This window comes from Fukomys damarensis, unplaced genomic scaffold (assembly GCF_012274545.1).
Source record: "Fukomys damarensis isolate Sample0158 unplaced genomic scaffold, DMR_v1.0_HiC HiC_scaffold_25, whole genome shotgun sequence".
Lineage (NCBI taxonomy): Eukaryota > Metazoa > Chordata > Mammalia > Rodentia > Bathyergidae > Fukomys > Fukomys damarensis.
In genome coordinates this window covers 25,642,985-25,668,070 of record NW_022900937.1, presented here as the reverse complement: position 1 = coordinate 25,668,070, position 25,086 = coordinate 25,642,985, and the positions used below count along the sequence as shown (strand labels likewise).

The following is a 25,086-nucleotide window of genomic DNA, read 5'->3' as shown; positions in this document are numbered from 1 at the left end:
TGAGGAGCAGCTGAGGGATAGAACAACCTTGCTCCCCCATTCCTTAGTTTTCTGTGGCTGCTCTAAGAAAGGACAGCAGGCCACAGACTAGATGATAAAAGTCAGTTGCCTAAAATAACAGAAATGTATTCTCTCACAGTTCTGGAGCAGAGAAGTCCAAAGTCAAAGTATTGGCAGGGCCGTCCTCCTTGTCCCCACATTCTCTGGGGAGAATCTGTCCTTGCCTCTGTCAGTAAAGCTGTACTTTGACAGCAAAACACCAGTTTTTGCCTCTTATTCTCATGGTTTCTTTTTTCTTCTCTGCCTTTTCTCATAAGGACACACTTTATTGGGTTTTAGAGCCACTTAATCTAGTATGATCCTGACCCCCGCCTTTTATTTGCACTTCTAGGAATTGAACCTAAGGTCTTATTCATGCTAGACAATTCTCTACCACTGAGCTACATTCCCAGCCCCTCTGTTTTCAAGTTTTATTGTGAGGTAAGGTCAAGCTTTTCTCTATCTTGCTACCCTCCTGTTTCAGCCTACTCAGTAACTGGGATTATAGGCATGTGCTAACATGGCCAGGCAGTATGCCCTTTTCTTAAACCAATCACACCTGCAAAAATAGTCTTTATAAATAAGGTCACATTGTGAAGTCTGGGTGGCCCTGGATGGGGGTGGGGCACCATTCAACCCACTACAGGTCCTAAGGTGGGAAAAATGCCATGGCTGGAGTGCCGCTTGAATAAGGCAGAGTAAATGTAAGGTCAACTACACCACAGACTAAATAAACAACCATTGATTTGTAAGTGCAAGAACTACAAGACAGCATCAGGATCGTTGGCAGGAATCGAGAGGCTACCCTACCGGTGCAATGAAACACAACATGTCTCCTTTTAAGATCCCTGAAGGCGCCGCTGTTCCACATTTGATCAGCCACTAAGCCATAAGTTCTCCTGCCCTCCTCTGACTAAGAGTCCTTCAGCAGCACTGCTCTCACTATGAAGCCAGCCCCAGCCTACCTGCTGCTCCTTGCTGCTGTGGCCACCTGTCTCCTGGCGCAGAACCTTCATAGCTTTGTAGCTCTCTGTGGACACTGGGGATTTTTCCAAAGCAGCCTTTTCTCCTACCAAGACAGATTTATATTTTAAGTGTAATTATTCTGGTTACAATCCAAGTTATTGCATCTTGACATTTGTGTATTCAACTTAAAAGTTCACTCAGGAGCCATCTCAGTTATCAGAGTTGCTGTCCCAGTGTCACAATGCCGTGTTCAGGTAACCCTTATTTTACTTAATAGGTCTCTAGCACAAAATTAGTGATGCTAGCAGTTCAGGTGTGCCAAGAAGAAGCCATACAGTGCTTCTTTCAAGTAAAAAGTGAATGTTTATCTAGGTCTATTTGTATAGGAAAAATAGCAGATACTGAATTTGATACTGTGCATGGTTTCAAGCATCTAATGGGGGTGTTGGGACATATCCCCCACAAAGAAGGGCTACTGCAATCTGTGCTATGCCAAATATTCTACATTTTCAAGTTGCTTTATTTCTTATTTCACTTGCACACTATGTAAAGTAAACCCATCCTATAGGCCAGTGATGGCCAACCACCGCTGCATAGGCAAAACCATATTTATTACCTTGCAGTATGCCTTGACACACTAAAGGTGACATTCCAGCCATACTGGAGCAAACCATGTATAAACAGGGAGAAGGAAACTGAATGACTGGGCTCCACATGCCATGGCTTCTTGCAGTAGATCCCAATGGACCAGGTTCCAATTCCAGTTTAGCCACTCATTGCCAGTGTAGGTTTAGGTAAGGTTCTTAACCTCCATGCACCTACATGTCCATAGCCATAGATTGGAGATAAACCCATATACTTTGAAGAGTTATGAATATTTAGTGAGACAGTGAATATGTGCAAAAACATCCAAAATAGCCAATCACCACTCCGTAAATCTACCCTTCTGGGATCACAGGCATGATCTACGGCACCACCATCTGACAGCACCATGAAGATTTGGTAAAGTGCCCTCTACACTACCTGCTGTAACAACATCTCTCCCAGCAGCAGTGTTTTTCTCTAGAACTTCCCCATTGTCCTCTCCATTCTCTTGCCTCAAAGGAAGAATTAGTCTTCTTAAACAGAACCAGTCAACTTTGTATATGTGATTCTGTCCCTTCCCGCCTGGGTCAGAACTGTATGTACAGATTTCATCTTTCCTCCATTGGTTAGATTTCTTCAACGGGCTCAAGTCATGCCTTTGTTGAAAAAACACTCTACCCTTAACCCTGCATTCAACATAAGATGCTACATGTAGCTGTCTTTTCTTTAGCTGTCAAGCTTCTTGAACACTTGTAAAAGTTATTAATCAACAATTGTATATTATGCAGGATGACCAGTAGGTTCCATGACTCACCTGGGGAGACATTGGAGTTGACACAGGATGCTACTCCAGTTCTGTTCCTTGGTCTCAAGCAAAATGATAACCAAATCCTTAGCATCATCTGGTCTCCTGCTCTCTTCCTCACATGAGGCTCCTATTCTCTTTTCTCCAGCCTTCCCAGCTAAATTTCAGTATCTTTGACAGTCCCATGTCTACTCCCACCACAGAGAAGGAGCATCCTTCACCTGATTATCTCTTACATATCCTTTAATCCCAGCTCAAGCATTCTTTCCTCAGGGGACCTTCCCAGGCCCTCACCTCTGCTCCCATTTAGGTCAGGTTTCTTTTCCAGACTGGTAGTCCCATCACTTTCTTTGTTCAGAGCACTCAGTGCAGTTTCTGACTCTCCACTTATTCGTGCAGTTACGTGACTATACTTCCACTCTACCATAAGCTCTGTGAGAACAAGGATAGAGACTGTTTTAACTCACAGTTCTATACACATCTCCTAGCAGAGTATCTGGTAGTAGACTAACATCACTCGGTGGCGGAAGAAAGGGAAGGAGAGAGTGTCTGCTCAGGGAGAGAGAGGAAAATAATCTGCTCTAATGCTTTGAGCAGAATATTATGGGGGACTCCTTGAATGTTTGGGGAGTACAAAATAGGGACAGTTAACTCAGGTGTGGAAATGCAGATTGAAATAATCAGCAAATATCTCTGAAAAGATGAGTAGGCTTTGTCTATGCAAATAGAAATGGCATTCTGGCAGAGGGAAGGGCTCACGCAGACATGTGAAAGAACTTCTGGAAGTAGAGAACAGAATGAGGGAGGTGTGAATGAAGTGAAAGAGCTTGTGCAGAAAGGAAAATAAAGACTAACAGTTGAGACCCAGTTGATGGAAGACCTGGTCTATTTCCTCTGGAATCAAGGCATCTTTGGAAAGAGCCGAGGAGAGAGGAGTTTTAGTTAGAGAAATAGTATGATCATATTTGCACTTCAAAAAAAGACATCTTTGGGCAACTAGAATTCTCATACATGGCTGATGTTATAAAATGGTGTAAGCAGTTTGGAAAGCTGGTTGGCAGTTTCTTATGAAGTTAAACATAACTAGGATTAGAGGTTCCATTTGACCCAGCTATCCCTCTGCTGGGTATCTTTCCAAAAGAAGTAAAATAATCATACCACAGTGATATGTGAACCCATGTTTCTAGCGGCACAGTTTATAATAGCTAAAACTTGGAAACAACCCAAATGCCCATCAACTGGAGACTAGATAAAGAAGATGTGGGTTTTCTATAAAATGGAGTACTACTCAGCCATAAGGAATGAGAAACTAGAAACTTTTATAGCTAAATGGATGCACATTGAGGCTATACTCTTTTAAGTGAAATAAGGACACAATTGAGTAAATACCAAATAGTTCCTCTGGTGTGAAAAACTAAGTGTAAATAAGGTTCCAATGGTATAATTGGGAGTGTGAAATAGGAAGAAAATGGCTAAAGGGGAAGTGGGAAGGGGAGGGGAAAGGAAAAGAAAAAATATGAAAAAAATAGAAACAAAGTATTTATAAATAGAGAAGGTGAAGTGGGTGAAGGGAGGGCAGGGATATGGGGAAAAAACAAGAACTAAGATATATCATGTAAAGGTAAGAGATCCCAATAATGAATGTATTGTTTTCTTTAAGTATACCAATAAACAATTGAAAAAAGTAAAGTTAAACATAAATTTATCTCACAGGCTGCCAACTCTACCTAAGTTTTACCTGAAAGAATGAAAAGTATATATCCAAAAAAGACTTTTGCAAACAATGTTCATGACAACTTTTTGTAAGAGTCAAAACTGGAAATAACTGAATTTTCCCATCAGTTGAAGTGAAAAGGAAATTATGGTTTGTACATCCATACAGATGTATACTACTCAGCAACATAAAGGAGAAGATTACTGAAAAATCCAGTAAGATTTGTGAATCTTATTATATTGAGCTAAAGGATCCAGAAATGAGATAATCCATACCATAGGATTCTATTTATGTATGGTTCAAGAACAAGTGAAAACTGATCTGTGGTATCAGTTATAAGGGAACTTTTTGGTACAGGAAATGCTTTAAATCCTGATTGGGTTGATGGTTCTGCTCACACCCATCAAACTGTACATTTATAATGTGTCTATATGCAAATTATATCTCAGTTTTTAAAAAATTAGACTAGAAAAAAAATTAGACTAGAGAAAAACCTTTCTTTGGAAGTGTAGAGAATGGTAGAAGAAGGGGTTGAAAGCTGACTGGGAGAAATTATACTAATGCAGCTGGGAAATATAGAAGCCAGAATGTAAGCAGTGGCAGTGAGGTTAGAAAAGGAGTTTGGAAAAATAAATTTCTGGATTATTGAGGTGACATAATTGACAAGACCTAAAAAGTGAAGAGGAAAAGGTTAAGAAAACTTCGGTAATGTTAGTATAGTTGATAAGAAAGTTTTGGGAGTGTGTTTTTGGTGGTCGGAAATGAGTTGAGTTTCAGAAATGTTGGGGTTGAGGTATCTTTGGAGCATCTACGTGTCTAGAGGGCAGAACTAGTTATGAATCTGAGGCTCATGGAGGGTCTTGGGCTGGAGGAAAAAAAACCGGGTCATCAGCAAGGAGGCATCATTGAAACCATCATGAAGGGGAAAAAAATATATGGATTGAACAGAAACAGGAGCTAAAAACAGAATCCTGGAAACCTTGACATTTAAAGGGCAAGAGAGAGCAAGGAACCCATGAAGGAATCCGAGATGTTAAAATGTCCTGTCATAGAGGCCAAAGAAAGGGAAAGTGATTTGATAAGTTCAGAGGGGCTAATGTCAAATGCCATAGAAGTCAGGTTAGGAAGAACTGTTTCCTCCCCCACTCCCTCTCCCCAAACTCATCAGTTACATTGACTCCCCCTCCTGCTACTGGAACATGTGTCTGGCAAGTGGCCACAGACCTTAAGATTGGTGACTGTTCACAGCATCATCTTCTACAGCCTCCCTGCAGCAGTCCACCATCTCCCTGGGATCTGTTCCCCTTGGCTTTTGTGACTCTAAAAGGTCCTTGTTACCCTCAACAAGGCTCCTCTTCCTGTTCCCTAGACAGAGTCACTCCTTAAGGTTCTGTCCTCTTATTTCCTCAGCATCTACTGAAGTAGTGTGTTCTAGCTGTGAGACCTGGCTAGGTCCTGAGGATACCAGTATGTAAAAAGCATGTACCGTCTGGGTCCGAAGAGCTGACAAGACAGTCCGAGAGGAGGATGAAAACTCATGACAGTATTAGAGCTAAATAAAAATCACCAGCAATGTGTTACTCACTTTCCCATTGTTGGGACAAAATACTGAACTCCCACAATTTAAAGAAGAGGTTGATGTTGGTTCATGGCTTCTTGAGCAATAGTCCATAGTTGGCTGGCTCTAAAACTGAAAGGGCATAGTGGAAGGGTCCAGGGGAGGAAAGCTGCCCACATCACAGCAGCCAGCAAGCAGAGAGAGAAGCGAGGAGCTAGGGACGAGCCTACGCTTTTCCAAGTCATGCTCCCAGTGACCTATCTGCAAGCAGGTCTCACCTGCTGACAGCACATTTGGGCTACCGAACTCATCACTGGATGAATCCACCCATGCGTGTGGCACCCCCAGGTCCAGTCACCTTCCAAACACATGAGACTTTTGCAGGACATTTTAGATCTAAACCATAACAAGTAGGGTACTCAGAATATAGAGGGAGCATCTAGCCCTGGAGAAGTTGGAAATGAAATGGTCAATATAAAAAGCATAGTGTGTGCCAGTAATCTCAGTTACTCAGGTAGCCAAGGCAGGAGAATCATAAGTCTGAAGCCAGCTTGGGCAATTTCATGAGACCCTGTCTCAAAGGTTTTAAAAAGGTAGGAATGCACCTCAGTGATAAAGTATTTTCCTTCTCAGAAGTCTCAGTCTAAAGTTGTAGCAAGGTTGAAGGTGAGGGAAGGGATTGGAATTATAAATGGGGAGAGTGATATTTGTGGATTTTGTGAGCAGTAGGGAGCCAGCTGGGTCCTTAAATGGAAGAAAGGGCGGTTCACATGTAATTATTTGGAAGATAATTTCCTAAACGAAGGACAGGAGACTCTGGGCACACAGGCAAGTTAGGAGGCTGTTTTATTTTTCCAGTGAGGAATAATGAGATCCAGATTAAGGGAGCAGAGAGAATAGAGAAGATGATGAAATCCCAGAGGCATTTCTGATAAAGATTTGAGAGGATTTGGCAAATGGGTAAGGGATATCAAGGAGAGAAGGGAAGTCAGTGCACCACTGTTCTTAAATGGAGGCATTTGGGTGGATGGTGACTTCATGAACCAAAACACCACAGAGATGGAAATAACTTCTGGTTAGAGGTAAGATAAATTAAGATCTAAACAGACTAATTTCAGAATTCTTATGTGACAGTTCTCTTTTTCAACGCATAGATGGTGGTTGAAACTGTAGTGATAGATGAGCTATTTCGGTAAACCCATGTAGAAAAAAATCTTCGGTGGGCAGAGATGGGACATCAAAAATTATCAGCATTGACTGATTGTAAAGAGAAGGTGAAAGCTCAAAGGAAAGAAACAGAGGGAGGGAAAAAAAGAATGTATAATGTCCCAAGAACCAAGGGAAAAGAGATTTTTTGTTATCAGTAATATCAAATTCTTCAGAAATGAGTAGGATAAAAAGTATCCACTGGATGTGGTAATCATTTCACCAACTAACATATCAATATAACTTTTATTAGCAGTGGAAGCCACAGTGTTGATGTAGAAGGAGAGAAAGCATAATGCAAAATAAAATCACTCTTAGATGTGCAAAGACTCAGAAAACTTCCTTTCCATATAATTTGATGGAAAAAAACTACTTGAGGATCTATTCCAGCAAGGCAATGTTGAGGAAAGATCCAGCAAAAAGGAACATATGGCCACTGAGAAAAAATAGGCCAGGATGACCATTGAGCAGCAGATCCATAGAGTAATATTTCTGAAACTGACCACTCAAGAGGAAAATTAGGGAAAGTAGAACCCCCAGAGAAATAAAAACCTGTGTGAGAAATTATGGGCCAAATATGAAGCAAATTAAAATAGAACATGATTTTGAGCAATAGGATGGAATATAAGAAATAAGAAAACATGCACAGTTTAACTTTCTGCATCTAATAGTAATGTGGGTAGAGTAAATGGATACTATTTCTATCATGGTTTCATCACACTGCACAATTCTGAAGTTAGTATAACCATATAAATGCTGCTTAGTGGTCTTCAATATTTGGGCTCAATTTATGAGCAGTTTTGCTAAGTGTGCAAAATTCTATATAGTTTCAGAATGGAGTATAAATTCTTTAAACCTTGACACATAAAAAAGTATTGGTACAGCTAATCAAAGTTGTAAAGTTGAGAAGAATATTGATGATATAATAGTTAGCCTTCACTGCATCTGTAGTATCTTTTAGCCATTATTCTACGCCTTTAGCAGGTTATCGATTTTATAACAATGCTATTTTATAACAATACCCATTTTCCAGATGCGGATACCTAGGGATGGGAAGATGCTCAGTGTCATGCAGCTAGAAAATGGCAGCATTGAGGTTGGCACCTAGGTTGTCTGATTCCATTGTGCCTCCCAGAGAGAGGTGTAGAGAGCCAGAGAAGGGTGTAGGTGCCAGAAACTGCATTCTACATCCATCCCAGACGGAGAAGAGGCAAGAGGAGGTGTTAAACCTGGTTACCTCAGTGGGTTAGGACTAGAAGTAGGAGACTGAGAGGGCAACTTTTGCATTCTGTTATTTTCTTTGTCTCAGAACCATTTGAATTGTTGTTAATATGTGCATGGATTACTTTCATAATTTAAAATCTCTCCTCTTCCTTTAAGGCGCCATTAAAGTTTCCTCCAAAAGCTCCTCAGAAGCCTTCTCCATCTTCTAGGTGCCCAAGGCTCTTCATTATCCTCTTTAGAACCCACAGCTTCTGACTTGACTACAGTTGCCCTTGACAAGGCCTTGAGGACAGGCTTTGTCAGGTCTTCCTGGCTCATCTCCACAGCCTTGGCACCATGCCCTCCCTGTGGTAGGCACTCAGTCAAAGCCGAATGAGTTGGACGAGTGGAGCTTGGAAGATAAGCTTAGCTATGTCCTCGTGTGAGTCATTTTGCTGCCACTGTCGAAGGAGAAAGACAAAGGCAGAAGTCCGAGGCAGTTACTGTCCAGCCCTCTATAAGATGGGATCACAGAATAGTGGGTCCTTAAGTAGATTTTGGATCATTAAGTTCAACCTCATCATTTTACAGTGGAGGAAACTGAGGGAAAGGAATTAGAAAAAACTCAAAAGCCATAATTAAATGTAATTTCCAGTTGTAATTAGCTATATTAGTTTAGGTAATTTAGTAGCTTTTACTGATCACCAAAGTGCTTTAATGTATGTTCAATGCTTACGTTGATTTTTTCTATATTTTCTATTTCTAACAAAATATGGTTTTGAACTTTTTTTTTATTTTAGTAGCCTTAGTTTATGTGTAACAGTATAAACTGGCACAAATTGGTTTTGGATGTTAGTGTATGATGATGGATGGATGGATGGATGGATGGATGGGTAGATTAGTGACTTTCCCAGGATCACACGGCTGTTGATACACAGCTGGGACTTAACAGCCATTGCTGAGGGATGTTAAACACTGAAGTACCTGGTGAAAAAGAGCTCCAGGGTTACCATGACAACTACAGAAGTCCTCTAATTTCCACCTTCTGTGTGAGGATCAGAATCAGAACCTTATTTACAGGCACAGAGGTTAAAACTCTCAGGAGGAACTACCAGCCAGGCTGTCCCTATGATATCAAAGCCCAGGCTGGGGCTCAGAATCAGCAATTGGATGAAACCAAAAGGTGGGCCCAGTATAAGATTTGCTAAAAACAAACAAACAAACAAAACAGAAAAACAAAAACCAGGTGCAAAGAACACTGTCTTGAAGGCAGCATTGTGTTATAAAGAGACAGGACCCAGGTTCAGTCCTAACTCAGACACAAACCCTCTGAGTGACTTTGAGGAGTCACCACCTGACTCTGGGCCTTGGTGTCTTTTACCATGCAGACCAGTCCCTGGCTGTGTCCAAGGGCTCTTGTGGTAGGAAAATGCCCTGACCTCACCAGTGAAAAATGTCTCCTCAGGATCCAGAAAAAGTAAATCTTGCTGCTTCCGGGGTTCCAGGCTGAGATACCCAGGATCACGGCTGTTGATACACAGCTGGGACTTAACAGCCATTGCTGAGGGATGTTAAACACTGAAGTACCTGGTGAAAAAGAGCTCCAGGGTTACCATGACAACTACAGAAGTCCTCTAATTTCCACCTTCTGTGTGAGGATCAGAATCAGAACCTTATTTACAGGCACAGAGGTTAAAACTCTCAGGAGGAACTACCAGCCAGGCTGTCCCTATGATATCAAAGCCCAGGCTGGGGCTCAGAATCAGCAATTGGATGAAACCAAAAGGTGGGCCCAGTATAAGATTTGCTAAAAACAAACAAACAAACAAAACAGAAAAACAAAAACCAGGTGCAAAGAACACTGTCTTGAAGGCAGCATTGTGTTATAAAGAGACAGGACCCAGGTTCAGTCCTAACTCAGACACAAACCCTCTGAGTGACTTTGAGGAGTCACCACCTGACTCTGGGCCTTGGTGTCTTTTACCATGCAGACCAGTCCCTGGCTGTGTCCAAGGGCTCTTGTGGTAGGAAAATGCCCTGACCTCACCAGTGAAAAATGTCTCCTCAGGATCCAGAAAAAGTAAATCTTGCTGCTTCCGGGGTTCCAGGCTGAGATCTGCTCCTTGCTCCCCAACTCATCCACAGATTCTGCTCTCCTTGGCAGGCAGGGGAAGAGGAGGGCACTCTGAGGTCCAGTCACTTCCAAGCCCTGGCCCACCACATACCCAGACTGGGACAGAAGCAGGGCTCAGGAACAGACTGCATTACTTTAGGGGTACCTTCCATTAGGATGAACTTGGGAACCACTCGAGCCCCTCAAGTAGTGAAGAGTAGTTTTCCCACCTAGAAGCAGGTAAGCCGCCTTCTGCCTTCATCCTCCTGTACAACTGGAGGAGGTCAGCCATGCTGCGAGAGGCCACCTGGGCTCGAGTGGCCAGGCCACTGGGTGACCTGCCATAACTCCATCCATATGCATGCCTTTAGGATCGGCCCTTTGTCTCTTTCATGAGTTAGCTACCTCTCTGTCCTCTCCACTTTCCAGTACTCTTCTCCACTTATTCTTCATTCAGCAAATATTTCTTGACCACAAATTTGTCGTGGGTGCTAAGGGTGCAGTGGTAAATAGAGATCATGAAACAAAGTCCCTGATCTCATGGAGCTTATTTTCTTATGGGGAAATTCTTAATAAGGGAATAATGATCCTATTTATCATGCAGATGGTAAGACATGCTATAGAGAAAAATGAAACAGATGAAGACAGGAACTGTGGGAAGGGTGAAATTTTAGTTCCAGTGCCCAGGGAAGTGTTTGTTACTGAGGTGACATTGTAGCAGAGACCTGAGAAAGTGAGAAAATGCAAGCCATGGACCCGAGAGAAGAGCATTCCGGACAGAGAAGGGGTCAGGACAGGGAGTGCGCTCAGCATGCATGAAGAGTGGGATCAGTGTGGCCAGAGAGGGGAACACAGAGGAGAGTGATGGGAGATGTGGCAGGTGGGGTACAGAACATTGAGGCCATCGCACAACTGGCCAGCATGGACACCACTGGGAGTGGTAAGCTGAGGAACGACTTACCTGACTTAGGTTTTCAGGGGACTTCTGCCATATGGAAGATGAGTGAAGGTGGAAATGAGGGACCAATTAGGAGTCTGCTGCATCCATCCAGCTTATAGATGAGGAGGCCTGGACGAGGGTGAAGGGGTGGTGAGAAGCAATCAGATTTGGAGTATATTCTGAAGGCAGAGCTGACAGATCTATAACAGACTAGATGTGAGTGTGAAGGGAACAGTCAGGAATGATACCAGGGCCATTGGGCTGAGTGACTGGAAGGGTGTTGTCATTCAGTAAGACAGGAAAGGATATGTCGGGGCAGTTGACCTCTTTCCTGGAGATGTCCAGGAGGCAACCGGATCTACAGGCCTGGAGTTAAGGGCAGTAACTCAAGAAAAACCTGTATATTTGAGAGTCATCAGCAAGTAGACCTGTACTGCCTAACCACCAGCCGTGTGTGGCTCTTTAAATTCAAAATGAAGTTTTAAAAAAAATAAAAATATAATTGGTTCCATGGTCCACGTGTTCCATAGCCACATGTGGCTGGGGGCTACCACACGGGGCAGCACAACTCTAGGACGTTTCCATTTCCCCATGAGGTTTTATTGGACAGCACAGATAGGTTTTGAGACATTGCTGGGGGAGTAGTGGAGGAAGATAAGCATTTGGAAGTTGGGGGGAAATGGAGAGGTGGCCTGTGAAGGAGAGGTGTGGAGAGGGTGGATTCCTATGTGCTGATAGGGAAGTGTATTAGAGTGGAGGGAGGGATTCAGTAGGCCAAAGGCTGCTCTTACACCTGGCAAATAAAGAATTGTGAATTGTTTGGTGGATTTAACAGGTAGGTCATTGGCAACCTCAAGAAGATTAGGTTAAAGAAAGCAGGGATAAGAACTCAAGTGAAGTAGTAGATTGAAGAGAAAATGAGGAAAGAGGGATTGGGGGTGACATGGCTACAGGTCTTCAAATGAATGTACTGTGAGGGGGCAGAAAGGGCCATGCTGGAGGGCTGGGTGGGCATGAAGGGGTTTTCTTAGGAAGCATGCGTGAAGCTCTTGGGATCAGGCCAGTGGAGAAGGAGAGATGGCAGTGCAGGAGCAAAGGACAAGTGAGAGAACCGCGTCACCAAGGAACGGAGAGTAGGGGTGAGACCTTCTCCAAGCAGAAGGTGGCCCTGGGTGAGGACACAGACAATTCATTTGCAGAGGGAGAGAGGACGGCATTGGTGACAGAGCTGCTGTGATGTGGGGAGCATGTGGGGCTCTGGTTGGGATTGCCACAGTTTCCCTAGGGGGAAAAAGAAGAGCTTCATCTGAGAGTGGAACGGAGGTGTCAGGAGTGTGAGGAGAAAGGAGAAGATGGAAGGAAACTTTTAGAAGCGAAGGACAGTCAGAGTTAGGATTGCTGGGCTGTACAGAAGTCCTGCTTGAAGTTTGTGTTTCTCCAAAGCGAGCTTCTAGAATTTCCCATTTTCCTCTGTGTGTTAACATGTGCAGTTGTTTCTTCTTAGAAGGTCCCTTTACTCTCTTATGCCCTTCATAGTCCTCAAATCACTCAGTACCCTCTTCACAGGGTCCTTGTATCCTCACCCTCTTTCTCCTCCCTGGTGTCTTCCCCAGACTTTCCCATCCCTGTATGGGAGCCCCAATCTCATCGTATCACCATTCTTTGCTTATATGCCTATTATTCGAAGATGGGGATCAACAGACATTTCCTACAAAGGGGCAGATAGGGAATGTTTTAGTTTTGTGATCCACACAGTCTCTGCCACTGTATGCAGTTTGCCACTGTAGAGCAGAAGCAGGCAGGCAGTATGTAAAGGACTGGACATGGCTATGTTCCAGTAAGACACTGTTTACCAAAGCAAATATTGAGTTTAACTTGGCCTGCAGGCTGTGGTTTGTTTGGCCCTGGTCAAGGATGGTGCAAGGTGATATCTGTTACCTTTGTAGTTTCCATAGAGGGGCCTAGCCAGGGACTCAGAAAATGTTTGAATGGATGAGAGATGAACACATTTGTGGAAATCAGTGTTTAAACCTGCCAAGGTGGTGTACATCACAGTGTCCCTGTGGTGACAGTGGACAATGTTATTACAGTCACACTGTGTGCAAAGGAGGTCTTCCATGGGAACATGAGTCCTGAACACATAGGAAAGATCAAAGATGGTCTCACCATGCTAAGCTGCCTCCCAGTCTAGCCACCCTCTCTCCTGTTGCTTCCCAGGTGCATAGCTCACCGAGTTCATTGGGACCAGCTTCTTCCCACACAATCCTCTGAATTCACCCCTCCCTCCACATTGTTCCCGTGTCTCCTTTTGGCTCCCAGCTGAATCGGTTGTCATCAGGTGCCCTATGCAAGGCACAATGGAAGAACCAGACCTGTCCCTGCACCGGGCTATGTGCAACTCTCTGCCTACCAGTGACCTCCTTCACACTTTCCACAACCCTCAGACCCACCTGCATTTCCCCTTCCTACTTCTGTTTATTTCATGAATAAAATTTATGTATATTTATGATATAAACATGATGTTTAGAAACGTGTGCATTGCAGAATGGCTGTATAACATGATAGTACCTAACATACTTACTTTGTGGTGAGAACACCTAAAATCTCTCTTAACCATTTTCAGGTATGTAGTGTACAGTACTATTATTAAGTGCAGTTACCACCTTGTCTTCCTTTCTCCTTCCTGCCAGTTCTTCCCCACAGGAGGCTCTCTTGGGTGTGATTAAAGTGAGAGTATGATCTTTCCAACCCAACACACAAAACACAAAGACAGCAGACATACACTCTGCTTTGTTACTAGACCAGCCGTGTCCGATACAAATACAACAGAAGCCATGTATGCAATTTTATATCTTCTAGTGGCACGTTCAAAAAGTAAAACAAAAAAATTAATTAATTTTAATGTATTTTGCTTTGCCACTATATCCAAAATATTATTTCAAGATGAAATCAAATATAAAAATTACTAGAGATAGCTTGCATTTTTAAATTCACACGAGGTCTTTGGTGTAGTGTGTATTTTCCATGTACATCATGTTTCAGTAGTGTGAGGTCCCTTCCAGGTGCCCAGTGGCCACATGTGGCTTATGGCTCTTCTACTTGAATATGTAGTTCACATAGGGCACACAGTCAGTGTCCAGGAAGTGACTGCACTGCACACTAGAGCATGCTTTGCACTTACTTTCCGATCCTCACAGCAGCATCCTGAAGAAGGAATTGTTAGCCCATTCTCTGCATAAAAAAAAAAAACAACAACAACAAAAAACAGATTTGAGCTGCTTGCTGGTAAGTAAGAAAGCTCAGATTTGTAGCCCAAATCTGACTCCAAAGCCTGTTCTTAAAATAGAATAGTCAAACCGGAAAGCTCTTTAGGAAATTATTTGAACTGTCAGTGTCATAAATATCACTTGTTCTCAACACCTAGTCACTTACCAGGTCTGTCCTCAGGGTTCAAATACTTGAATTAATCCAGGTTCACTGTATACATGTGGACTTTGAATTTAGAGAGAAGACCACTCAAAAGAAGGGGTTCTGGGGTGAGAACCCCACCTTGCTGGTTCCTACCACACTGCTCTTATTCCTTGTCCTTGGTCAGACAGTTGATCACCCCAGGAAACCTAGAAATCTGACAGCTGAAGCCATCTTTGCATTTAGAGGGACAGATTTTAGCAGATACCTCTTCCCACTTCCCTCTTCCCCATGTTTACACCCTCAGACATGCCATGAATCTTCCTGGTTAATTCCCACCTTCCCTGCTCTGGCTTCTTGGCAAACTAAAAGGGTTAGGGGTGGGGGTGGGTACAGAGCAGCTGAGCCTGGCTGTAAGGGCGGTCCAGGCCCCCAAGTGAGGCCCACGTAGCTGAGCAGAGCTCTCTGTACACAGGCACCACTCCCAGCCTCCATTTCGAGGTCTTGCTCTGTCGTGACAGCTCGAGCTGTTTCCCTGGCGGGAGGGCAGCATGACTCTCCAGGTGGGTCACACTGACCAGCAGCCAGTGGCTGCCTGCCATGCCCGAGGCCTGGCACCGAAGCTGGGTTGTGGAGGCAGCCTCAGGCTTGCTCAGGGCCTAGCGCGTCAGCATCTTCCTCTAGACCACTCAGCAACCTCCTCTTGGTGGGGTCATAATCGGTGTCTTAGACCTGAGAGGGAATTTAAAAATCATGCATCCCAGTGCTTGTCAAACTGTGATGTCCTACAGATGCCCTAGGGATCTTTTGAACACAAGATTTCTGAGTTACTCGGTCTGGGGCTAGAGAATCTGCATTCCTAACAAGCTGCCTGCTGATGCTGAAGCCCAGGAACCACATTCTGAAATACAAGGCTGTAATCTCTTGCTGTCAGCTTTTTGTTCTAGATAAGGAAACTGATTGGTATGTCGGGGAGGTGAACGTCACAGTACAAGGCTTCTACAGTGCTGACTAAATTTACTACCTGCTGAATTCTTTGGGAATTGAGGTAATTCTCCCCTCTTCTAACTTAGCTGTTGAGAACAAGGCTAAATCTCACTTTCCTGTGGCTCTCCTGGTGCGTCCACCTGTGGAAAGCACATTAGTGAAGGCTAGGATGCCTCAGAGGGTCTTTATGCCAGGCACCCTGGGGTTAGAGATACAGTGGAGTGAACTTCAGCAGGTACCAGGCCCAAAGGGCAAGGTAAGGGTGGGAGAAAAAACCCTATAGCAGTGGAGTTAAGGTGTCCTTGGTGGGGTGTGGTGGCACATGGCTGTGATACCAGCTCTTAGGAGGCTGAGGCAGGACGATCACAAGTTCAAGGCCAGGCCAGGCTACATATTGAGGAAAGAGGCCAGGCTGAGTTATTCTGACTCTGTCCATGGGTTGAGAGAGAAGTACAACTACTGTTCAAGCAAGGAGTGGGGCCCAGCACCCAGTGCCTCCGAGGTCTCTAACATTTGTTAAAAATGCATTAAGCTCAAAAAGGACGTAGCAATAATAACAACGTGTTGAAAGATTAAACATGTTCAACAGTGTTTACACACTTCCCGGAACACTTCAGAAGTGGCAATGGCAGGCTTTAATTTGAGTTACCAATCAGGTGCAAGTCTATAGGTACACCCTGGCAAACAGAGTTACCCAGGGAATAAATGCTGGAGGCCAAAGAGAGCCTAAGTTGGTTTGCTGTGGTGTAGTAGTCATTTTCCAAAGGTTAAAAAGTGATGAAAAAACAAACCCTAACCTAGGAAAAATACTTGAAAAGCACAGATCTGATAAAGGACTATATCCATAAGAAAACAATCAGCCTAATTAAAAAGGGAAAAGATCTGAACAGACACTACCAAATTAATGTACATATGTTAAATAAGCACATGAGAAGGTACTCAACAGCATTTATCATCCTGGAAATGCAAATTAAAACAATGAGATACTGCTAAGCCCTTATTAAAATAGTTAAAATCTGGAACATCAGCAACAGGAATGCTCATTCATCGCTGGTAGAAATTCAAAATGGTACATTCACCTTGGAAGATAACCTGGCAGTTTCTTGCAAAGCTAAAGGTAGTCTTAACATAAGATCTAGCTATCATACTCCGTGATATTTACCTAAAATGAGTTGAAAACTATGTTCACACAAAACCTGCACATAAATGTTGAGAGCAATTTTCATCATAATTGCCAAAAACTAGAAATAGCCAACATGCCCCTTCAGATCATGAGTGGATAAATGCAGCACATCCTTTCAGCACAGTATTGGTCAGCAATAAAGAGACACGAACCATTGACCCATGAAGAGATAGGAAGGAATCTCATGTGTATATTACTAAGTGGTGTAAAGGTGTAGAGACAGAAAGATCAGGGATGCCAGACAGTTTGAGGTGGGGAGGACAGTTGAGAGGGGCGAATAGGTGCCAGATGTGATTTTTAGAGTGAACACGTGCATCCTGTATGATACTGTGATTGTGGACACTCAACATTATACATCCGTCACAACCCGTAGACCTGAGCTGTGTGACGAGTGAACCCTATATAAACCAGGGAGTTTAGTAATAAAGCATTGACATTAATGGTAAGTCTTAACCAATATGCTATGGTGATATAACACATTAATAATAGAGGAAATGGAAGTGGGCAGAGAAGGGGGCGTATGGAGTGCACTGTACTTTCTAACTGATTTTTCTGAAAGCCTAAAATGTCTATAAAATATAAAGCCCACTAATTTCTGAAATGTGCTACTGAATTCCAGAACAGGATGCCTGGCTGTGTTTCTCCTTAGGCACTGAGATGACCTCACATGGTTGCAGCTGTCCCCAGTAGGGCAGGGACTGGGAGCTTGATGGAGTATTGAGGAACACTTTCTGCACGCAGGGAGCACACTCCTGGAGCACGCAGGGACCTCACGTTAGTGTTCAGAAAGCTGCTGTGCTAAATCTGGCAGTTGAAATGTGCCTGAGGGTTTGCTTTTTTAATTTGCTGATTGTGAACCCTGACCTGAAAGAATATGTTGTCCAGGGTGGATGGCACATGAGCATAAGCCACTAGGACATGAACAGAAAAATGACCCATACCCTGAAAGGGGACAACTGACATGGACAGCAAAGGGAGGACAGGAGGCTCCACCCACTGTCCCCAGTTGGAAGCAGTGATGCTGAGTTAGAGGAAGTTGGAATCAAGCACCTCTTTCCTATTTCTGCATTACTGAAACCATCAGGGTCTCACACTTGATGTATAAATTTAATGTGACAGTGTGTAAGTCTTTGCTGTTGACAAGCTGTTATTAAATGCACTGTCACCTCATATTGATGGCTTCTTAGAGACAAGGAAATGTAACAGCAAAAATTCCTCTCACGTCATATTGCTCCATCACTTAGCAATTTCAAGGGAAACTCAATGAAGTGCCTGAGGGGGGTCAGCCGGATGTGTTCAGTTGCTGGTGGCAAAAGTGGCTCAGAATGGAGTGTTTGCCTTCCATCTGCATCATTTGGGAAGAGAGCCCATGCAGTGTTCTAACCACGGGGTCCCTGGGTGTGGTTTTCCTGTGGGTCCAGCACTGAATGTAACCCTGGTGAGGGACAGCTGCAGTTTGTTCTGGATGGAGAGCAGATAAGGAAAGGTGTGGATGTGGGGTGGATTCAGGGCCAAAGACTTCCAGAGACAAAGAAGGACTTTTCAAGGAAAAGCAAGTAGAGAACAGCAGTTTACAGGAGAGGATGGAGGTACTGAGGCTGGTCATGTTTCTGAAGTGAGAGAGAGACTCACTGTGGTTCTTGAGAAAGAGAGCAAGGAGATAAAGTAGAGGAGATGTAGGGTGGAGTAGTCAGGCCTTTGTTTCTCAGTTGTCTGTCATCTGGCTGCTCAAGGAAACTGTGTTCCTTGCCTCCTGGATCAAAAACTCAAGGGTGGCCCAGGAATCTGCATTGTACAAAACTCTCCAAGTGGTTTACAGAGCCAGATTTCAGGGCCAGAGGCTGATGTTCCCTGTTCCTTGCTTACCCCTGCCATGGACTGGACACATCAAGGTTAAGGAAGAACCCCAGTCCTCTCCTGCCTCAGTCTCCTCACATCTTCCTCTTTGCCATGCAGCTGGCATTCAGCACACATCCTTGTCAGTCACTATTCATATCCTCCTGATGACAGAACCTGAGCTGTGCACTCCCTACCATCTCTGCACATGTTGGGTCCTTACCAGTAAAACAGCCATCACCGTGCAGATACCTTGGCTGGCTTTCTCGCCAATCTTCACCCTTTAGGAAGAAATGATATTCAGAAGGAAGTGAGATCCTCTCAGCCTTCCATGAGATTTCCGTACAACACCCTCACATAAAGACATCAGAGAGAGGGGATAGCTCTGAGTCATAGGCCTCCAGAAGGACACGACTCTTCAGAGATCCTGCTGCTGAACAGCACTTCCCTAGGTGCAAGCTCCAACTGGGTCCTGCCTGGTGTCAAGGGTTGTCATGCCTGTGGGGTTCAAATGAGACGGTGGCCACTGTTTGATCTTGCTCATTATGCACAGACCTGCTGCCTGTGAGTAGAGATGGCTGCCCTCCCCTGGGAATGAGGACAGGCAAGCCTAGGAAATTCTGGTACTCCCTTCTAAGAAGGGATATTTTCTAGACTGAAGGGTTTGTCTTCCATCCGCATCACTTGGGAAGAGAGCCCAAGTGGTATTTTGGGCACCAACCTCTGTGCACACATGCTCATTGTTAAAAAAAAAAAATGACTCTTCTAGAACTTTTCTCCTTTGGTAATGATTTTTATCTAGTTGGTTAGAACTCCGTGACTTTTAAGCTTGTAGTCTTTCCACCCACTCTCTTTTGCCAGCTTATAAATCCCGGGGTGCAGGGAGGGAAGCTTTCTCAAGCAGATCCAAGAACTGATAAGGCCATTAGGTTAGTTTGAGTAGTTAGGGTTTATGGCACAGGAAAGAAAATAGGATCCCATGAAACAATTCATAGCAATGTTGTGTTTAAAGCAATATTTTTTTGGCGTAAGAATATAGCTATTTTGGGCTTTGCCGTTATCCTCCATTTTTCTGATTTTTGCTTCATTGCTGTCTGGAGCAGAGCGTACAATTAAGCGGGTATATGGACAAGTCTGGTCCACATCCACGTCCAGCAGCTTGTGATTAAGAGTCTCCTCTCAAAGGTAACTTTCGTACTTTGCTGTAGAGTGCAAATTTGTACAGCCCTCTGGGAAGCAATTTTGTCTCATGTTAAAGTTTAAAATATATACTCATTTAGCCCTTTAATGTCACTCCTGGAGGTTCACATAGGTAAAAATACCAGAACATAGGTAATAAAATATACACAAGCATTTTTCACACACACGCCTTCCCCCAAAAACTAAGAACAACAGTATGAACAGGAAAACTGTTACCTAAATTACAGAGGAATAGATTAGTTGTATCTACTTGACTTGGTTGAGGAGGATTTCTATAAGATGTTGTTGAATAGGAAAAGCCAGGAACAGGTAAATATGAATAATATATATTTCAACAATACAAATGATGAAATACTTATATGTAGATTTATGAGCACAAAGAAAAACATGTACATGATATATATATCATATATATGTTTATACATGTGTGTATGTGTGTATATATTTATATGTGTGTGTGTATATATATGACGAGGACAGCAGTCAGACAACAAGGAAGCAGGTGCAAAAGAAAAGACTAAGACTCCACTGCCGGGTGTGGTGGCACACACCTGTAATCCCAGCCCTTGGGAGGCTGAGGCAGGAGGATTGCTGCGTGTTAGAGGCCAGCCTGGACTACACAGACCCTGTCTCAAAAAGAAAAAAGACTCCACTAAAACACACATTTTATAACTATCTTAGATAAAGTTACAAATGTATATGTGTATATATGTGAATTAAAAAATTAGAAAAATATAAACCAGTGTCTTCTGATTGGAAAGAATGTCCAGTTATATCTTCCTAAGGGATAAAAGCAAATTATAGAGTTGATTTTGCTATTTAACTACAATCCCGCAAAAATTAACCATTAAGTAAGAGTGCATGCTTGCATAATTCCAAGTAAGGATTTTTACACTTGGATATTGACATAGAGACCTCAAGAACAAGGGAGCATTTTAAAGCATTTTAAAAATACATATTTTCATATTAGTGCAGTAGATATGCATCTATACCCCATAAAAAACCACCCCAAAACTCAGTGGTCTTAAAAAAAAATCTTTCCTTAGAAAATTGCTGAAGAAAAAGGGAGATTGTACCTGCCACCTACTTAATATTTATAGTCAAGTTTCCAGCTTTCAAAACACTCCTTGGTAATTCTTTGTTACTTTCACTTCCTCAGTTTGCATTTCCATCTATGCATCTGTCTCCACCACTAACCCAAGAGTTTCTTTGGTGCTGTGATCACATCTCATTGATCTCTCTTACCTCGATGTTCAGTGTAGTTCCTCTGACATAGAAGTTGCTAATTGACTGCAGAATGACTTTTAAACCAAAAAACAAAAACTCATGAGTTCTATTTCTCGTGAGTCTGAGTCAGCTATGTAGACTGGGCGCCGTGGGGCAGCTCTTGTGGTCTGGGATGAGCTTACTCACACTTCAAGAGCAGGTGGCTATTGACTGGCCATGGCTGGGACAGCTGTCTTCCTCCAGCCTGGCTTGCTGCTGTGGTAATGGAAGAGGTTGGCAGACATCAAGCCAGATGAGGAGAGTGCTGTCATATTTGCAGTCTTCTTGGAGTAATCCAAGTCGCGTGGCCACACCCAGTGACCAGGTGAAAGGGCAATAAAAAGTCGAATGACAAAGGTGACATTAAAACAAGGCAAGTAAGAAATGGGGTCATTGTTATAATCTTACCTTGTGTAATATGAAAAGTACTGGTTAAAGAAGACTTTTACCAAAAAGCAATCATTTACCTAGTGCCATGTGGAATTCAGCCACAAAGTCAACTCTATCTGGATTCTTAACATACTTCAGTGAGCATCACTTACATCATAAGACTTCCTTGGAGAGTTTCAAGGAGCTTGGAAGGTGGCCTTTACATCTAAGATCTCCTTAATCAGGGGTGGAGAAGGGTTGGATGTGACAGGGCCGCTATTGCAGCCGAGCCCATTTGTGGTTCCCCAAATCTTAGCTCTTTGAGTCTGCCAGAAGCTCTGCAGAATTCTGGAAGGAAAAGGACATCAGATGATTGAGACAAATGCTTTCTGGAAGGCCAGGGGCCAGGTGCCAAGGAACCCTTTCATCCCAGCAGGGCCTCGTGGTATGCCCAATGTAGGGATGTATTTTGGAGGGGGAGTTTAGGGAAGCTCAGAATTTGAAAGAAGATATTGAAGGCAAGGGAAGAATTTTGATGATGGTTCTCTTGGTTTTCCTCTTAGAATACCTGAGCAGTGTTAGATGATTTGATCCAGTTTTGCTGTGTATTTCCCATGTTTCATGAGATCAGTACTAATTGACAGATTGCCTTACTACATCAGTGAAGGACAACAAACAGTAGAAAATTAACTGGGCCCCCAGGAGACCTTGCTGCACCCAGAAAAGAGCCACTGCAGGCTCTCTGCCCACTCAGCAGATCTGCAGCTAAGAATTTCGCAAGACTCAGAGATTAGAGTAGGACTCTCAGGTGCATGATTGATTTTCTTCATTTTAACTCTTTGTTCATGGAGCAAGGTATTAGTGGGTCGAGGCAAGAACAAGAATGACCTTATGCTGCTGTGCAGAAACCTTCTCATCTAATGCAAAAGGCACAGCCTTCTCCTCCTGGGGGCAGCAGCATCATGGCCATGAAAGGTGCCTAGCGCAGTGGTTTCTCTCTAGACCTGGATTCTGCAGCAGGCATTAGGATACCAAACTGAACCTAAGGGGACAGGGGATTTAGCTCAGTGGTTCTACTGCCTGCTTTGCAAGCACAAGGTCTTGAGTTCTATCCCCAGTACTCCCCACAAAAAAGAAAACATCTCAAACTGAACCTGACGTGCATGCAGTTCTGTCTCCAAATAAAGGAACCCTAAGGCGTTTTGGTTTTTTGGGGGGTTTTTTCTTTTGTTTTGGTACCAGGGATCGAACTCTGGTCTTTGCGCTTGTGAGGCAGGTAGCAGAACCACTGAGCCAAATGCCCAGCACCGTAAGGTTTTTGAGACCACATCTTTCACATTTCCTGCCGGCTACTCACCAGCATTTGCCAGTCTTCTTTGAAGGCTCAGGAAGTGTTGCTGAGCATTGGGACTATATGAGAAGTGTCTAAACCTGGTCAGACATCAGTTACCTATGCAAAAGCTTCTTCCTTGCTGAGAGATCTGATACTATTACTATAGAAATAATGTGCCCATCCCCAAGAGCTGAATCATGACTGGTCTAGGATGTCATAAAACTTCCAGTCTCTTTTGCAGCCTTGTGACTATGCAACCCAGTTCTGCCCAAGGAGATATCAGGAGAAAGTTTTGAAAGATAATGTCTACTGAATAAAAGATCCAAGCTTGTGAGGGGAAAGCCTTTGATTTGTTACATTTGGGAGCTGATATGAAGATGTGTAAGTTGGAGCTGCAGCAACCATTCTGTAACCCAGGGTGGCAAACACAAGGAACGCATCTTATGCAAGGTAGAAGAATGACATGATAAAAAGACTGTGGTTCTCTGTACATTGAAAATCATGAATCATTGATGAAAGACATAGAAGACATAAACAAATGAAAAGATATATTATTGTACTGGAAGAATTAATAATGTGAAAATGCCCATACTCTCCAAAGCCATCTAACCATTCAACATCTTCCCTACCAAAATTCTACTGGAGGGCCGGGGATTTATCTCCGTGGTTCTGCCACCTGCCTCACAAGCACAAGGTCCAGAGTTTGATCCCTGGTACAAAAAAAATTCTATTGGAATTTCTAGAGAAGTAGAAAAAAGCATTTCTAAAACTCATGTGGACCTGCAAGGCTCCCAATAGCCAAAACAATCTTGAGACAAAAAAACAAAGTTGGGAGTATCACACTTCCTGATTTCAAATTATAGTATAAAATAATGGTAATCAAAACAGCATTATACAAGCATAATAATGGACACAGAAACCAATGGGACAGAATGAAAAGCCAAAAATAAACCCTCTCGGGTGTATATCCAAAGGGTATAAAGTCATTGTCCCAATGTGAGACCCCCATCCCATGTGCCTTGCAGTATTACTCTCCATAGGCAAGATGGGGATACAATTTAAGTCTCTGGATGAGTTAGCTCTCTGCTGCTACCAACTTCTTAAAAGAAAAAGCTTATTTTGGTTCATGATCTTTTAGCCTCTGCAGACAGGAGTATTGTATCTGACAGCATTGGTGAGAAAGGTGGCACAGAGCAAAACTGCTCACCTTGCAGCTAGGAAGCAAAAGAAAGGGGCTGGAATCTCATCATCCCCCTGGGGCCAGCCCCCTGTGACCTAAAGACATCCCACTCCTCAACCCTACTTAAAGGCTTCAGTCTCCCCATAGTGTCATCTTGGGGATCAGGTGTTTAGGAGCCTTCAGGAGACGCTTAAGATCCAAACTATAGTAGTCTTTACCAACTGATTGGTGGATAAAATGTAAGATACACACACACTGGAATATTACTTGACCCCAAAAAGGAAATTCTGCCTTTTGTAACAAGATAGTTGAAACTTGAAGACATTATGCTAAAATAAACCAGACGTAGAAAGGCAAATATACATTATCTAATTTATATGTGGAAGCTTAAAAAAAACTTGAATTCATTGTAACAGAAGTGAATGGTGGTTACCAGGGGCTGGAGGATGAGAGAAAAGGAGAGATGCTGTTCAAAACATACAAACCTTTTAATTTAATGTGATCCCATTTTCTGATTCTTGGTATTATTTCTTGGACAACTGGGATTTTATTCAGAAAGTCTTTGGCTACACCTGTATCTGTAAGAGTTTTACCTGTTTTGTCTTCTAGCAGATTAAGTGTTTCTAATGTTGAGATCTTTGATCAATTTTGATTTTAGCTTAGTGTGTGTCTAAGATATGGCTCAACCTTCAATGCGTAGAAAGCCAATTTTCTCAGCTGTCTTTCCTCTGGTGAAGGTATTTGGTCCCTTTGTTAACTGAGTTGTGCCTGGAGTTCTTCTGTATCTTCTACTCTGTTCCATTGATCCACAGATCTTTTGTTTTGCTTTGTTTCTTGCCAATGCCATGCTGTTTTTATGACTCTAGCTTTGTAATATAACTTGAGGTCAGGGATTGTTATACCCACTTCCTTCCCCTTGCTACCCAGAATAGTTTTTGCTATTCTAGGTCTCTCCTAGTTCTATATGAACCTCAGGATAGTTGTGCCTTTCCAGGAATAGGGGAAATCTCTCCATTTTCTAATAACTTCTTTGACCTCCTTTTTCAGAGTATTTTAGTTTTCATCGTAAAGGTCTTTTGTTACTTTAAGTTAATTTCTAAGTATTTCTTTTTTACTTGATGCTATTGTGAAAGGTATTGGTTCCCTAATTTCCCTCTCAGTGAGTTTATTATTGATGGACAGGAGTATACTGATT

General features: G+C 43.1%; 1 protein-coding gene across 2 annotated transcripts in view; it reads left to right on the top strand.

Annotated features, from left to right (window-relative positions):
- Positions 1–25,086, top strand: part of Tmem266 (transmembrane protein 266) — a 95,419-nt gene that overhangs the window by 12,384 nt on the left and 57,949 nt on the right. Inside the window, exon 1 of one of the 2 annotated variants that reach the window (XM_010626002.2) lies at positions 15,532–15,585. The exons of the other annotated variant lie outside the window; for it this stretch is intronic. The gene's annotated coding sequence lies outside the window, so the exon portion shown is untranslated. Of the gene's footprint in view, positions 1–15,531; positions 15,586–25,086 lie in introns of those variants that run through there. 2 annotated transcript variants of the gene reach the window in all.